This window comes from Triturus cristatus, chromosome 8 (assembly GCF_964204655.1).
Source record: "Triturus cristatus chromosome 8, aTriCri1.1, whole genome shotgun sequence".
NCBI lineage: Eukaryota > Metazoa > Chordata > Amphibia > Caudata > Salamandridae > Triturus > Triturus cristatus.
Window position 1 is genome coordinate 157,868,462 of NC_140591.1, and position 15,814 is coordinate 157,884,275.

Sequence of the window (15,814 nt, forward strand, 5' to 3'; positions counted from 1 at the left end):
AGAAATAGTATTGAGGCAACAGCACAAATAGAGGTCTGCACACGGATACCATCTGATCATAATCCGGTCTTGACTACTTTTCAGTTGGCAGGTGAAGATAAGAGCAGACGGTCTTTTCCATTTCCTACATACTTGCTGACTGACCCAGAATTTATAACATATACTCAAGGGGTTCTTATTGAGTTCTTGCGATCCAATATTGACACCCCTTCTCCTTTTATTGTGTGGGCAACAATGAAAGCTTATATACAGGGTTCCACTCAAAAGTACATTTATCATCTAAATAAAACTTATCAAAACTGTCAATGCAACTTGTGATACATAAAAAAAATTGAAATTGTGCAAGCGGAGGAACTTAAGTCTAGTGGCCCAAATAGCTTCTCTAATAAATACGGCTTGCTTCTGAGCAGGAAGTTCAAAGAAAAGAGTGCAGCCGCCTTTAACAAAAATCGTTCTCGCCAATATGAGTATGGGGATCAGGTTGGGAGGATTTTAGCATACCAGATTGCGGATAAAAAATCTAAAACGGGGATAGACTCGATAAATGGTAGAGATGGACAATTATATACTTCCCCTGATTCAATTTTAGAGTAACTCACCCAATTTTATACAGAGCTTTACACTCTGCCCGGTGACATGGATAAAATTGCACTGGGATAATACTCACAACTTGGTGATCCCCTCTCTCTGAGTTTGAAGACAGCTGATATTCTTCAACAAGATATGACTGATGAAGAAATTACATCTGCTATAGCTGCACTGCCTTCTGGCAAGGCTGCTGGGGATGATACTTTGCCAATAGACTTTTAAAAAACCTTTAAAAGCTCTACTCTCCCGTTACCCTATGATGTCATACACCAGATTGGGGAAAGTATGGTGGTTCCTAAGTCCTGGGATAGGGATATGACCAACATTGTTTTCTTTCTTACAAAAGGGAAAGCTGCGGATGATTGCGGTTCTTATCGCCCGATATACCTCATTAATTCCGATGCTAAAATTTTGGCCAAAATATTGGCTAACCGGTTGGCGCCCTATATGTCAGACCTTGTATCCGATCACCAACATGGGTTTATAATCGGTAGAGATACTACTGTTCATGATAATACAGCGTTTGACATAGATAGCAGGACATCTCGCAATCTGGGGATGGTCGTGTTAAAAGGTGAAAAAGCATTTGATCGCGTCGTGTGGGATGCATTATGGAAGACATTGACTGATAATGGTCTACCTGGCCGCTTTCTGAAATGGATCCGTGCGCTACATATTAATCCACAGGCTAAACTTTTATATAATAATTTGCATTCTGATCCTTTTTCGATACATCGTGGTGCCCGGCAGGGGTGCCCACTTTCTTCCTTGCTGTTCACCTTATATATTGAGCGATTTATTAAAGCATTAAATCGGAATATTCATATTATCCCATTTAGTAATGGGATGTGTCAACTTAAGGCTATTGCTTATGCTGATGATATTGCGTTTTTTACATCTGACCCAGTAACAGCATTAAGTGCAACTCAGGAAGATACGAAAATCTTTGGTCAGTTTTCAGGGTATAAATAAAATTCTCATAAAAACCAAATTCTTCATAACTTAGATTTGCCTGGACCTATAACTGGAGGCTGCACTGTTATAACTTACTTGGGGGTTCGGATTTCTGCTGATATTGAACAAATATGGAGACTTAACTACGAACCATTAATCCATTTGGTTATACTAAAACTTAAGAGTTGGAATAAACTTCCAATAACTATCATTGGTAGGTCCAATATAATTAAGATGACAATCCTGCCTAAGTTTGTATATTTGTTTCCAGCTAATCCTATACATGTCCCCAATTACTTTTTTCAAAAACTAGAGGGCACTATCAACAGTTTTATTTGGGGTTATAAGCAAGCACGTTGAGCGATACGCTTTCTCAATCACCTCTATAAGTTGGGGGGATTAGAACTTCCTGATTTCAAACTTTATTTTTGGGCAGCATTTACTGGGCGTTTGCAAAGTTCATTAACTGATAAACAGCGAAATTTTGGCCTTGCTCTTGCATTAGGCACAGATAGCAAAATGATTAACGATCCTAACTACTATAAAAGGGTCCATTTTAAAACCATTATGGACATGGTCCGCATATGGCACGAAATTCTTGATTATTGCTCACTTACTCTTGAAGATCTTATGCAACATGATTATTTTAAATTATGGAATAATCCAATTCTACCGAGCATATTTAATGATATGACTGTTTGCAGTTGGGCAAGGTGTGTAATTGAAAGTCTACGCTTGCTATATGATCACAATGGTTTTTCTACCTTTGCATCTTTACAACTTTCTTTTGGTCTCTCACGACAATCTTTTTTCAAATATTTACAAATTAGAGATTACTTTCTAAAACAACAACTGTTGCAACTTTCACATTCTCATGAATTACTCACATACTTCTTAAATCTCTCGCTCAAAGCTAGAATTAGTTCAATATATCTACAGCTCTGTTGTTTTAGATGTGAGGATACCTGTCATCTAGCCTCTAAATGGAGTCGGACATTAGGTATTATTACGAATACTTCTGAGATCGTTTCGGCTTTGGACACTTTAGATAACTCCATTCACTCTATAAATCTAAAGCTGCAACAATTTCGAACTATTTGCATGCTATACTATACTCCTGAAAGGATCAGTAAATGGCAACAACAGTCACAGGGGCCTGTTAGCTATGGTGTAGATAGATCATGCTGCCATAAGTGTGGCCAAAGGGTAACCGACATCCTCCATATGTTCTGCACTTGTCCTATGTTAAGTGATTTTTGGGAGAAGGTTACGCAATATACTTATCAATGTTTGGGTTTTAGTCTATCTCTTACTAATAAAGACATCATGTTGGAGTTTAAGACATGTGCTAGTCCCGCCATGAGGAGCTTTTCATCTTTTGTACTAGTTGCTGCCCGCCTTTGAGTATCGATCTCGCCTAACCCTCCTACTTTTTTGAATGGTTGACTCTTATGAAAGACATTAATGGCCAGCAACGAGCGCTGGTCAATACTAGAGCTATAAGTTCATAGCAAAAATTTGGACGCATATGGGAATTTCTTGTGTAAACTGGGGGCTTCCCTAGATATATACAGCTATTCCTCCTCTTTTTGTTTTCTTTCTGCTTTTTACTTATTTGCCTGGTATGATTACTTGCTAAAAGTATGCAATTAATTATCCCTCTTAGTTTTGTTTGTACCCTCTGTCAAAAAAACTTGAAATAAAAAAATGATTATTTAAAATATGCTTAAATATTTTTAATTTGTTTTATATATAACTTTTTTTTACTTTAGGATTTAAAATAGTACATCTAACTCTCCAAAGGACAACACTTTCTCTACTGTTGCTCAGATTGGAGTTGGAATTCTCCAAAGTCTGCCTCTTTCCCTACTGTTCCTCAGATTGGAGCAGGAATAGTAATACTAACCCATCAAAGCACTACTCATTTTTATTCTAAAAGCAAACGCACAACTACTAGTACATCTATATTGTATTTGAAAATACAGTGATGCGTATAAAAGTCACACAAAAGCGCTGTAAAGCACTGTGCCTGCTAACCATGGTAGTTAAGCTGTTTCACTCAAATGTCGCCCAACATAACCATGAACATAATTCACCAAAATGCTAGGGTTAGGGAAAGGTGACATTACATGCCATCTAACATTTACTTTCACTCACACATGTATGCTTGCACATACGCACACATTCACAGATACAAACACTCACTCTGACATAAACACACTCACCTGCAAGCACTCACAAAATACATTTAAACACATTTTTTACTTACCTCAGCAGCCAGTGAGGGTCATATTCCAGATAATTGTAATCCATTCTTTAATATACTAATAGAGAATAAAATATTGTTCACTAGTGGTGTAATAAAAATATTATGAGATAACAAGGAAAGTGGTTCCCCAGCAGGCATCTATAAGGATGAGCTACCCTTGTGTTCCTGGCACTCATTTTGACACCTCTGAGTACAGGAGTAGCAAAGGCAGTACCAGGGATCGCAAGGGGGCATGCCGGGGTCACAGCTACGACCCCTAAATGACGTCCATCAACATACCTCTGCTAACAGCAGGTTATCAGTGGATGTTACACCTTTGCCATCTGATGCTCAGAGATTGTTTGTCAGTCTGTGGGAAACATTCTGCCATAGATAGTATGAAAGAAATGAGGGTTAGTCCTGCACCTGTGTTTCAAACTAATAGACCCAACTGTACAAAGATAAAGATAATTAGGATCAGCTCACCTAGATGTCTTTTAATTACACCTGCATATTGCCTATTATAAATGTTTTAAATATTACAGTATAGAACTCCATGTTGTACTACAAAATCAAAAGTAATCATTGTAAATCTACATTATTCAAATGGACTATAAGTTCAATTATGCAATCAGAGTGTGGAGTGTGTCCTCAATATTGTTCATAAGAAGGCTAAGATTGTTTGAAATAGACAATACTGACATCCAAGATTTTGGGGATCGCTTCTTCACACAGTGTTGATAAGGCATTGTACCGTGAACCCTGGGACAGGAGAGCCACACACTAGGCCAGCCCTGACCTGTTAAACCTGAAGTAACTTCATTTCCTTATGTATCAATCTTTATCAAAATTGTTATTTGCAATATGAAATAAAAATGTTCTTGCATTCTCAGATCCATCAGTACTGTTAAAAACATATAGATGACCAGTTTGATGTTATAAACATTATATAAACATCAATTAAGAGCAAATGTTCCTTAGAAATAAAATGTTACCAACTATCATTGTAGTGTTTTTTTTTATTACAGATGTAGCTGTAAAATCTCAGTCATCAGCTTCAACTGCGTTGCCTGAAGATGAAGATCACAACCTTTCAGTGGGAACATCACTCCTACTGACGAGGATGATCTTCAAGATCAATCTAGCCCATGAGGTTTGTGTGGCCAATGCACTATGCCTCTTTCTCTCCTTAAGGACACAAGATCCACTACACCAAGCAGAGCCCTGTCCCCATTACGGACATCAGTGCCCCCGCAAGCCCCCTGTTGCTTCACAGCTCCAGCAATTGTGCTCACCCCATCTTTGCACATTTTTGCACATGTGACAACCACAGACATAATGTCTGTTGTGCAGCCATGCAGCTCTGTGGCAGGAGGACCATATGGGCCAGGTTAATTTTCTTCTAAGGGTCCAGAATGATATAGAGAGGTACCAATATGATCTGTTAAGTATCACCTGATTGTCCTAAGTTTATAGTCCTGGGTGGTTCAGGATACCTTCAGAACATTGTCTGCAGCAGTGTCTGATGTAGTTGCTACATTCCCGGGTCACCTACCACCTTCTACCAGCCTTGTCCCATAAACATCTAAATCTGACAGCTCCATGCTTCATGGAAAGATAGACACATTTGCACACTAAGCCACCTGTCACCACTACCCCTGTTGACACTCAGGCCGCTTTAGTGGCCCTTATGAGGGGTCATTCCTCTGGCCCAAAGAACCTACCACAAGTGACACAAAAAGTGATACCCTAATGTGAGTGTCAGGACTATTGTCCTTCTCCACCTTACATTCCCACGTTTCCCATTCACTAATTGAATGTTGTCTGAGAAAGAACTCAAAGCAAATGTTAGTTCATCGTTAATTCCTCATCCAACATACAAGTTAACTTATTTTCAAAGAATCTGAAATTGAATGTTTTTCATATTATAAATCAATTAAATAATAAATAAAATTATTGAAATTAGCTCTTTCTCATAAAATCATTTAAAAATCACATTGTTGCACACAATATACATTTCATGAAAACGCAATATGAGAATGAATGTAAGCTTACTGTGTACAACAACATCTAACTTCGTTTGTCACGTTTTCATTTTAATATAAAAGTGTTTATATATCCAAAACCCATGCAAGGAAGACGAACACGTCAACAATGAGCACAAATACATATCTATATTAAAGTATGTAGACAAGGTACACCATTAAGAAGTACTAACTGAAGAACAAAAAAGTTGTATAAGGTATGATGACAAACAAAATAATACTTTTACAGTACAAGGCCTGTCAACAGGGCCCTCCAGTCTTATAGGGGTATCTTTTAAATCCTTCAGAATCCCACTCCACAGGACCCCTTCATCGCAAATGGGCCTTATTCAAGTGACTTCCCTAGGACTTGTTAAGTTACTCAAAGGTGGTAAGAGCCATGTACAACTTGAATGAGCAGAGTCCCATAAATGATATATTCACAAAAGCAAATGTAAGTGAAGTTATGTTTGGAAGGTCACAACTTTCCAAACAAAATGTATATCAGCATAATGTTTGAAACTTGACTAACAAACTAGCCCCTCCTTGGTGCAAGGTCTGTCATCTTTTGTGGTATGTTCCTGTCGAGTCGCACTAACAAGTCATGGGTGGAACCTGGAAATCTTGCACACTCACTAATGATGGATACGTCTGCTAAGCAAACCACCTGCACACTGATTGTCATGGAGTGGCACAAATGCAATATGGACTTCATCTATAGAACCAACCAAATGTGGTATGCCTCCCAAGCCACATAACTCACCTGAAATGTTGTTGAGTGTAGCATTATCCATTGGAAATTAGATGAAGCATTTCTGCGCCTGACAATAAGATCCAGGTCCTTAAAAAGCTGGCTGCAACATCCCATTGGATTTTCTGACTGTGTGCTGGAAACAGCCACTAGCACAGAATTGTAACACTGTGTAAATAATTGGGTTACTGGTTGACTGGAGTGTGAGCCCAGGTCAAGCAGTAACCAAATCCATGTCAGGGTAAGGCACAAGAAAACCCCAAATTAACCTGTGCTCAACCCCTGGTAGCTTGCCACATAACAATCAGGCTGAACTTAGAGGCAATGTGTAAAGTATTTGTGCAACATTTCAAACAGTAATACTGTGAAAACAGCAAACAAAAAGGATCCCACACCCAGTTAGAAACATAGAACTTTCCTTAATACAAGACCAAAATGAAAAAAATATACAATTAGTAGAACCGGAGATACTCAATTTTAAAGATTTTAGTAAAAATAACACCAAAAAGCATAAGGCCAACTGTGGATAGGATATCTGCTCGCGAGGGACAGGGACAAAGTCACAAGTTTAGGCCGACCTCGATGGAGTGTGGGCCGGCTACAGGGACCCAGTTAGGCCTGCAAGAACAAAGTACCTTAAATCCTGGTTTGCTGAGAGTTGTGTGGATCCACGTCAAAGATGCGGCATGCAGTCGAAGCAATGCATTGGTTCCGGGATGCGCCAAGTCTGCGATGCTAGAGCCTGCATCGTTGCCAAGAATCCTGTTGACACGGCTTGCGGTGTGAAGTCTGGTGTCAAGGATGTGGTGTACAGTCGGGACAGTGCATCAGTTCTGAAGAGCTACAAGGTCGTGATAAGGAGTCCAGCATTGTCATTGAGATTGCCGTCGACGAGAGATGCGATGGCCTGTGCCAAGGATGCATCGTGCAGTCTGTATGTTCCAGTGAATCCAAAGTGCTGCAATGCGATTGGGGTCTTTGCGACTGGTCCAATCCACTCAGCAGTGGATATGAATAGATTCTGCTTGTGGTTGCACCAAGCAGCAGAAGAGATGCATCAGATCTGCTGGAACCACAGAGGCTGGCAGAGAAACTTAAGCCCGCTTCCAAGGGTCAAGGACTGGTATTGGCAACACTTGGCAGGGTAGATATACAGATTTCAGAGTTCAGGTGCAGATGCAAGGGTATTGGAAGCATGTTATGTCCCTGAGGCTTCAGATTAGGAGGCCAGCCAACTAGCCCTTGAAGTCACTCTCAGTTCTGGGTTCCAGAGATGCAGGTCTAGTCCTTCTCACCCAGGCAAGAGGGCAGCAGTCACCAGGTCAGCACAGTAGGGCAGCAGTTCCTTCAGAGCAGCATTCCAGCAGAGTAGCAGTCATTTTAGCAGCACAGCAGTCTCTCTTCTTGGCAGAGTATCCAAAGATCCAGAAGTGCACTCAAGTGGTGGTCTCCGAGGTCCAGTATTTATACCCAGTTGTTCATTTGAAGTGGGGGAGAAGCTTCTAGAGGTTTCCCTTTGAAGTCACCAGGCATCTTGCCTTCCCTGTCCTGGCTCTAGATGAATTTTAGGGGGTATGCAGCCCTTTGTGTGGAGGCAGGACACGGCATATTCAGGTGTAAGTGGGACAGTGCCCAGCTCCTCCCTCCCATCCTGCCAGTGATGACCCACCCAGGCACACCTATGCTCCCTATTGAGTGTGGCTGTCTAGCAGAAATACACGAAGCTCAACTGTCTGCTACACCCAGTCATGTGACACATGTACAGGCTATAGATACTAAGGGGCATATGTATGAAAGGAAAAATTAGTCGCAAACGCTGCGAATCGCAAAAAACAGCGTTTGCGACTGATTTTTCGCTATTTTATATGTATGACACACTTCTAAATTGAAAAGTAAGAAATCGCTAAATTAGCGATTTCTTAGGCTGCGAAACAAGAAAACAGCGAATTTCCTAGCGAATACCTAATTTGCGATTTCTTAGCGTTGCGAAAATCGCTAACAAGAAATCGCTAGCTAAGAAATCGCAAACACATGTATGAAAATATCGCAAATTGCGATTTTACGAAATTCGCTAATTAAGAAATCGCAATTAACACCAATTGCTTGCAGGTGGTAAACTGGTGCAAGGTACAAAAACCAGCCCACAATGCAACAAACACACCCACAATGGCTGCAATGTACGTGATAGCCAGGAGGCTGCGTATTCGGGCCCTTGCACACAGGAGAATGAGACAGGAACGTATCTTCAGGCTGCGCATCACCCTGTTCCAGAACACCGAAGAGGAGATCTATGACAAGTACAGACTGCACCCACAGACCATAATGGACCTGATTGAGGAGCTGAAACCCCACTTGGAGCACCCTACTCGCAGGACACAAACAATTCCCACACATGTGCAGGTCCTGTGCTCCCTGCACCTCCTGGCGGCAGGGAGTTTTCAACGGGTCATAGCGGAGGTTGGTGGGGTGTCACAGAGTGCACTTTCGCGCTTCTTCCATGCCTTCCTAGATGCAATGCTACTGAGGCTCTCACATCACATTTACTTCCCCACCACCCAACAGGCATTACAGCAAACGATACTGGACTTCTACCAGATTGCACGTTTCCCCCACGTCATTGGCTGCATTGACGGGACCCATGTGGCCATCACACCCCCAGCAGAAACTGAATATGTCTACAGGAACGGGAAATGCTACCATTCCCTCAACATACAGATTGTGTGCAACGCTAAGTATCACATCACAGACATCGTAGCCAAATACCCCGGCAGTACACATGACTCCTTCATCTTCCGACACAGTGGAATGCACAGACGTCTGAGTGCTGGAGAGTTTGGGGAGGGGTACCTGCTCGGTAAATACATTGCACACATCAATACATCCACTACATCAGTTGAGGGGGGGGGACATTGACTCACCTATTGTGTTTTTTTCCATGCAGGTGACAGTGCCTATGCAGTGCGCAACTTCATCCTGACCCCATACCTGGATCCTGCAAATGCACGTGAGAGGAGCTACAACAGGGCACACAGATCTACACGCTGTGTCATTGAGCGAACCTTCGGAATCCTGAAGAGCCGCTTCAGGTGCCTGCATAAAAGTGGAGGCGCACTGCAATACAGCCCTGAGACCTGCTGTAAAATCGTGGCAAGCTGTGCAATGCTACATAACATGGCAATGAGGAAAGGCACCACAATTGATGTGACCGATACAGACACATCGGATGACGAGCGCCCTGCTCCCCCTGCCAGACCAGCACCAGGAGTTGGGGCAGCTGCTGGACGCCAGAGACGGACTGAGATCACACGAAACTACTTTTAGGTGAGTATTGAGGAAATGAGACTACAAAGCCTGATGATGTGTCAAGTGTTTAATCACACTTCACATGAAAGAAATTGTAATTGTCCCCAGCACATGTTGTACACACAGTGCAGAGAAGGCACAAGAAATAGGGCAAACAGCCTTTTGCGGGTTAATGCACCCGTGTTGCAGTCAGTGTCCCCGCAGATGATCACCTCCGTCGGTGCCGTCCAGGGTGAGTGCCCCCCATGGTGCGCCCTTGGCCTGCTACCTGTCTGCTACTGCGGCGTATTTCACCTGGCAAGGTTGGAGTGATGCTGCTGCGACTCGATGTGTCCTCACTCTCAGCAGAGGCCATTAGTGCGCTGCCACCAGCATTGGCTGTCTGTAGCTGTTCCACAGCAGTGGTCACCTGCGCCAGCCCTCGTGCTATGTCCTGGCAGCAATGTGCCATGTCCACCTGCATGGTTACGCTTCTGCGTGTGAGTGCGCTGGTGGTGGTGCAGAGGCGGTTGACTGCCTTTGTATAATTGTGTATCCGTGCATTGGCACGTCGTCCAGCCCTGTCATTGGCAGCTTGGGTGTCCCTCAAAGTGGCACAGAGCTCTTGTATTGCCGCTACCATGTTGCGATTGTCCTGATGTATGCGGCCTAGCTGGCGATTTATTGACCGCATTGCCTTGCTTTGCAGGCGCTGTTCCTGCAGCATGCACTGTTCCAAGCCGGAGAACACGGTGCCTTCTCCTTCTGTTGCAGTGCTGCTCCTGGGCCTTGACCTGGAAATGGCCTGTTCCCTTTGCCTTGGTGTTGGTGCGTCATGACGGGGCATGTCTGTCACACCCTGACTCCCCTCTCTCCTGTCGGTGTCATCGCCTGTTGCTGGGACTTCGTCCTCAAATGGAGGCAGTGGGGGCACATGTGCGCGCTTCCTGCGCTGAATTGGCTGCTGCTCTGTCTCATCGCTGGAGTCCGCAGGATCTGCAGGCTCCTCTCCCTCTGCGCTGTCTTCTTGTGGCATGCCGTGTGCTGTGGATGTAAAGGGGACTACATGAGTTTGTGTTACTATCTGCATGTGGCACTCAATAAAGTTACAATTCTTTGACGGCTATCCTCTGACACATTTCTATTCAATGATCCCCAAAACACATATGTTGCATTTAATTGTGATGGTGTCATGGACACACAGTCAGACACAGTACTACGAGTCCCATGATGCATTGCTGGGTGTGCTGTAAGACCTGGGCTGGATTGGCATGTTGGGAGTTTACTATGCGCATTTGGGGGAGTGTGCAAGGGATGGGGAGGAGTGCAGGGTGATTTGGCATGCATCTTACCTTGTCTGCTGGATGAGGGGTCGGAGCTGTCTATTGCTGCCAAACCACCAACGCTCTCAGGCAGGAGGGTAGACTCCACGAGCTCCTCATGGGGGGTTGGCTGCTCTGCAGTGGATGGTCCTCCTCCAGTCTGATTGGCATCCTTGAGTCTGGCTGCCACCCTCTCCTTGGACCTCTGGCGCATATCATACCACCGCTTGCGCAGCTCCTCGATGGTGCGTGTGGTGACTCCAACAGCATTCACCTTGCTCTGTATTTCCAGCCAGATTTTCCTCTTCCTGGCCTCTGGGACTTTGAGTGCCTTCTTCCCAAAGAGGAGCTCATGGCTGCAGACCATCTCCTCAATGAGGACCTCCTGCTCCTTTTCTGAAAACTTGTGTTTTCTCTTTCTTTTTTCTGCATCTTTGCCCTGCTGGTTTTGTTTGGGATCCATTGCTGGTTGCTGTCTGCAGGAAAGCCTCCTCACACTCCACAAGCAGCCTCTGGGTGTGGCTCAGGTGAGCAGGTGCAGGCAATCACTACAGTTTCCTGTTTGTGATGTCATCAGCCTGCACCAGGCTTGCAGATTCCCGTTTTTGCGATTTCTTAGTTAGCGAATTTCGCTATTAAGAAATCGCAATACGGGATTCTGCGAATTATTTGCGACTTTTAAGGAATCGCTAATGATTAGCGATTTATTTTATACATCCCGTTTAGCGAATCTGATTTTGCGAATCGCAAAATCTCGCAAATTAGGATTCGCTAAAGGGGAGTTTGATACATATGCCCCTAAATGGCAAAGCAGGAAAATGTCACTTTTCTAAAAGTGCCATTTTCAGAATTACAATTTAAAATCTGACTTCACCATAAGTTAGGATGCTAAATTGTGATTACAGAGACACCAAACATGAACTGACAACCAATCCCATTTGGAATTTACACTTATGCAATGTAATAGGGTAACTCTAATGCTATCCTATGGCAGAGGTAGGCCTTGCAATAGAGAAAAAATTTAATTTTAAGAGTTTTTCACTACCAGGACATGTAAAACTTAAAAGTACGTCCTACTTTTTAAATCAATTGAACCCTGCCCACTGGGCTGGCCAGGGCCTACCCTAGCCTAATAAATTGGTGTTGCAATTCAGTGAAAGTTAAAAAGGTATGATCATGTTATATATCTCTTAAGTAAAACATACCAGCTTTCATCCAAGATTGCCACACTTTGCAGTTCGAGCAAGTTTTATTAATGGGATATACCATAAAGACAGTTTCAGTGCTGCAAGATTAGTTTTGTAGATTTAACGGTTGATGATTTTAGTAAATTGGACAAAGTTTCTCATGAAGGTAAAGGGGAGGATGATACCAATCTTTGTTCAATAAGAAGCCACGAGGATGACTTAGTTAGATCTATATGACTGGACCTAAAATAACCTTTTTTTAGAATAAAAGCTTTATGATATCTAAGAAACTCTGGCAAGCCAAAATCTCCATTAACCTTAGTAACTTTTGATTTTTGATAGCTTTAACGAGTTTTGTTATTCCAGATAAATTTAGATAAGAGTTTATCTACATTTATACAGAACCGAAGAGGTAGTTGAGTAGGTAGCATAGAAAGGAAGTAAAATATATTTGGAGCAATTACTAGTTTTATAGACACACTTTTCCCCCACAAAGATATATGTAAGCTAGCTCACATATGAAATGTAGCTTTAATAAGATTAAAAGAATGTAATCACAATTCAAAGTAATTCATTGTTTAATCGAGTGAGAAAATAGGATACCAAGATATTTCAGTTATTCTTTTTGCAATATTATGTCGTTGTTATCTGGGTTACAGTGAACATGAACAGAAATAAATTCTGTTTTAATAGTATTTAAAGTGTTGCCTGAAACCTGAGAGTACATTTGAATTTGGTTTAGCAGAAGAGGAATGGAGGAGTCAGGTTTACTAATATATAACAGAACATTGTCAGCATAGGCTAAAGTTTTTATAGTAACATCATTAATAATAAGGCCTTCAATTTCAATGGAGTTTCTGATGGCAGAGAGCAAAGGTTCAGTAGCAAGGAGAAAAAGCAATGGTGATAAGGGACATCCTTGTCTAGTGCCTCTAAAAAGGTAAAAGGTTTAAGAGATTTGTCCATTAATGAAAAGTCTGGCAGATGGACCTGAATAGAGAGCTAATATCATGTGAATAAACAAACTGCCAAAATTAAATGCTGACAAGGTATGAAATAAATATTGTAAATGGACTGTATCCAAAGCTTTTGCAGCATCAAGTGACGGGACTAAAGTGAGTAAATAGTTTGAGTAGATGGGGTACAAGGCGAGGAGGCAATTCTTTATAAAATTCAGCAGGGATAATGTCAGGACCAGGGGATTTAGTGATTTTAGGGCTGATTCAATTGCTACTAGAGAGCTTGGCAAATCCAGTTTATGTCTAACTGATTGCGAAAGTTTAGATAAATCACAAGCCTCTACAAATGTATCAATATTTTGGGTATCAGTAGATTGAGGATTACTGTATAAAGTGGAATAATAATCCAAAAAATAATTAACAATGTATTTGTGCATTAGTGCACTTTTCCCATTTGGACCATGAATTGCATTGATTGGATTTAATCTTTTTTAATATATAGATAATTTGCTAAAAGCATTCGAGATCTGTTAGCACTGAAACTGAATTTTGCCTTATAATTAAAATTTTGAATGCCAGCCCTTCTACTTAACAGAGTTTAACTCATAATGAGGTTTTTGTAGGTGTACTTTGTAAGTGATATCATTGGCTACTGTGCGGCATTGCTACGCATTGAAGCAGCTGTATGAGTTGGGTAGGTGCAGTTTGGTTCCGGGGGTGCCGGGGTCAAGGCCTTTGGTGAGGAATGTTGCTTGCTCATCATATAAGGAGGGGCTGATTTGTGGCCTCCTCAATGTTAGGTCGCTCCCTAAGCACGCTACGGAAATTCAACTGTTAATTGAGGAACATAATCTAGATGTACTCTTCATGACAGAAACTTGGCTAGAGCCTGGCCTGGACCTAGAATTAGGGTCAGTGTGCCCCCCTGGATTTAAAGCCTTTCCTAAGTCAAGATCTAGCGGTCGGTGGGGTGGAACCGGGATTATTTATAAAGAATTGTGGGATTTTTCGTCATTGGACATAGACGAGATTGTGTATATGGAAACTCTGGGTTTTTCACTAAAGGACAGGTCTGGCCACCTCTTGGCCGGTTTAGTGTGTTATAGACCCCCTGGGTCCATAAGTGAACAGTCACAACAGCAGTTTCTTGATGTAATTAGTAACCTGGCACTTACTCACCATAGATTGCTGATTCTGGGAGATTTTAACCTATGGCCCAATGTAATGTTGAAAACAGCCTATAATAATATCATTCAATCGTGTGCCAATATTAATCTGCCACAACGAGTGTTGGAGGCCACTCATACAGCTGGCCATGTATTGGATTTGATATTTGCTGGGGACAATGTGGTGGCCATGGATGGTATTTTACCAGTGGACTGGTCCGACCATCATCTGGTCAAATTTCGAATGTTACTGGTCCCAAGAAGCAGGCTCCCTTCCAGGGAGGAAAGGAGTATTTTGGTCAGGGATTGGAAGGCTCTTATGAGGAAAGCCCAATTAGCGCCTCTTTTTGGTGCGGCTCCCCCCTTTGATCCTGAGAAGTCGGTTGATGAAAACTATGAGGCGTTGTGTAGGCACTTGGTAAATATTATCAATTTGTCTGCTCCCCTGAAGCGGCTTAGGAAACGGGGATCTTCCTCTGCGCCATGGTTTTCGGAGGAACTTAGGCCTTTTAAGATTCAACGCAAACATGCAGAGGCAGTGGCGTAGCCAGTACTTAGATAGTGACAAAATTACTTGGAGGGATCTGCTAATCAGATATAAAAAAGCCATAGTAACCACTAAGGCGTCGTATTTTGCGGACCTTATACTGAAAGCACCCAACAGTGTGAAATGTGTTTTTAATATTTTGAGAGGCATTACCAATCCAGAGTGTATGGGTAACAAGATTACTCCTTCACAGGAATTATGTGATGGGCTGGCAGCCTTTTTCCATAATAAAATTAAAGGAATTATTGAGGGTCTGCAATCTGACCCCTTGTCAAGCACTAAGGTAGGGGTGGACTTACTGACAGCCAGCTCGGCTGATTGTACGGACCCCGGGGAAAAACTGCCTCTAGTAGGACCTCTTTTGGATCACTGGACTTGCCCCTCCAAGGAGGAGTTTATCAGGCTGGCCAAGAAAGTGTGCTCTGGCTCTCCGTTGGATCCTATCCCTCAGAGATTTTGGAAGGAACTGGGCCCCGAGACTCTACCGTATCTTCATCAGATCGTTAGTCAGTCATTCAGTAGTGGAGTGGTCCCGTCCTGCTGGAAGGATGCGCTGGTTTCTCCTTTACTGAAGAAACCTTCATTGGACCCTGCTTGTTATGGGAATTATCGTCCTATATCCTTGTTACCTTTCCCGATTAAGATAGCAGAGCGCCTGGTCAGTCAGGAGCTTTCTGGCTTCCTGGAACGCAATCACAGGCTGGAGGAGAACCAGTTTGGTTTCCGCCCAGGACATGGGACCGAAACTGCATTGGTTACCGTCTTGGATGATCTTCGGATGCGTGC